Raw genomic sequence first — 2,500 nt, 5'->3', positions numbered from 1 at the left:
CAAGGGCCCCCAAGGGCCCCAGGCCCTCAGGCCCCAGCGCCCCAGCGCCCAGCGCGGGCGGGCGCGCGCGCGCGTGTGGTCTTTGAGGGGCGCCGGCCTGGTGGCTCCCTAAAGAGCAATAAGTGTCATTGCAGCTCTGGCAGGGGGAGACACTACTAGGTCCCAGCTGTCACCCCCCCTCTAAAAAATTCATTTCTTGGTATTTTGAGCTGAAATTTTGCACAGAGGTTGGCAAAAATCCAATCCACCTTCATTAATTTTCCCAGAATTTTTCGAGGTCGGGAAGTATTTGTTTTAATTTTCCTACCATTAGAAATCGAGTAAATCCGCAAAACTAGGAACCGGCCCGGAATGACCCCAAATTCAGTGGGCAGCCTCATAAAAATATGGCTGATTTTACTGGATTGGTTTCATGTGGAAAGCACGACGTTTTCTTGTAGGAATGCGGGAACCCCGGCAGCTCGCCTGCCGCGGCCAGCGACGTCGGGGACGCTGGCCTGCGCTGTCGAGCCCGCGAGGGCTGTCTCCGCGGCAGGCCCCCCCTGAACGGGGCACGACAGGCCACCGCGCTGGCTCGTCCAGCGTCGACAGTCCCTCGTCCAGGTTTCAGATCGCGCCAAGTCGAACCCATGACCTGCTCAAGCCATCGTGCGCTGCCGAATTCGCATCTGCGTGTAGGCTGCCATTCCACGCGGCAGCCCCTGTTTTCGTCAGCGTGCCCCCCTGACGAATTTTCCTGCCTGGCCCAGTCCAGCGTCCAGCCCCTGTTCGTCGAAAAATCTGCGCTGCCGATTTTCCACGCGGCAGCCCCTCTTTTCGTCAGCGTGCCCCCCTGACGAATTTTCCTGCCTGGCCCGGCCGGTCCAGCATCCAGCCCCTGTTCGTCGAAAAATCTGCGCTGCCGATTTTCCACGCGGCAGCCCCTCTTTTCGTCAGCGTGCCCCCCTGACGAATGTTCGTCGAAAAATCTGCGCTGCCGATTTTCCACGCGGCAGCCCCTCTTTTCGTCAGCGTGCCCCCCTGACGAATGTTCGTCGAAAAATCTGCGCTGCCGATTTTCCACGCGGCAGCCCCTCTTTTCGTCAGCGTGCCCCCCTGACGAATTTTCCTGCCTGGCCCGGCCGGTCCAGCCCCTGTTCGTCGAAAAATCTGCGCTGCCGATTTTCCACGCGGCAGCCCCTCTTTTCGTCAGCGTGCCCCCCTGACGAATGTTCGTCGAAAAATCTGCGCTGCCGATTTTCCACGCGGCAGCCCCTCTTTTCGTCAGCGTGCCCCCCTGACGAATTTTCCTGCCTGGCCCGGCCGGTCCAGCCCCTGTTCGTCGAAAAATCTGCGCTGCCGATTTTCCACGCGGCAGCCCCTCTTTTCGTCAGCGTGCCCCCCTGACGAATTTTCCTGCCTGGCCCGGCCGGTCCAGCCCCTGTTCGTCGAAAAATCTGCGCTGCCGATTTTCCACGCGGCAGCCCCTCTTTTCGTCAGCGTGCCCCCCTGACGAATTTTCCTGCCTGGCCCGGCCGGTCCAGCCCCTGTTCGTCGAAAAATCTGCGCTGCCGATTTTCCACTCCGCAGCCCCTCTTTTCGTCAGCGTGCCCCCCTGACGAATTTTCCTGCCTGGCCCGGCCGGTCCAGCCCCTGTTCGTCGAAAAATCTGCGCTGCCGATTTTCCCCGACGAACCTGCAGCTGCACAAATCCGCGCTGCCACTGCCCCATTGTCTGGACCAACAGTCTTTTCCATCAAGCCCTGGACTATAAATCGTCCAGACTCATCGCCAGCACCCGCTGCCGATTCTGCCGACTTTGCCGATTTCGTCGGCGCTGCCGATTCCAACACTGCACCCACCGTGTCTAAACCAGCGCTGTTTCGTCAGCGTGTCCCCTTGACGTATTTCCCTGCCTGGCCTGGACAGTCCATCTTCCAGCCCATGTTCATCGAAAAATCTGCGCTGCCGATTTCCCCGACGAACCTGCAGCTGCACAAATCTGCGCTGCCGATTTCCCCCCCTGTCGGCATGGCTGCCGCTGCCCCGATGTCCAGACCAACAGTCTTTTTTGTCGACTTTGCCGATTTTGTCCGCGCTGCCGATTCCAACACTACCCCCTGCATCCAAACCAGCATTGTTTCGTCAGCTCTTCCCCTGACGATTTTAGCCCTGTAACAAACAGTAGGCCTCCAATCCCGCCAACGGGAGCCAAGTTGATAGGGAAGAGAATTGAATGACGCGCCTGGTCCTCGCACCCCGCCACCCGAGGGGCCTTTTTCCCGGCAGCCTCTGAAAAACTCTAGCTTTCACGGTCCTCGCCGCCCCTCACCACCATGGCAGGCCTCTAATCCCACCCATCAGCAGTTGTAGCCGATAGGGCAGTGATTTGAATGACGCGTCGCGGGCCGCCGGGTCATCTCACCCGGCCATTAATTGGAGCGTTTTTGGCTGGCCGAGGATGGGGGGATGGATCTCTTCTTCCGAAAAAGCAAACAGTACATCGGGAGTTATGTTGACG

Source organism: Populus nigra, chromosome 2, assembly GCF_951802175.1.
Source record: "Populus nigra chromosome 2, ddPopNigr1.1, whole genome shotgun sequence".
Lineage (NCBI taxonomy): Eukaryota > Viridiplantae > Streptophyta > Magnoliopsida > Malpighiales > Salicaceae > Populus > Populus nigra.
This window is presented reverse-complemented; position numbering follows the sequence as displayed.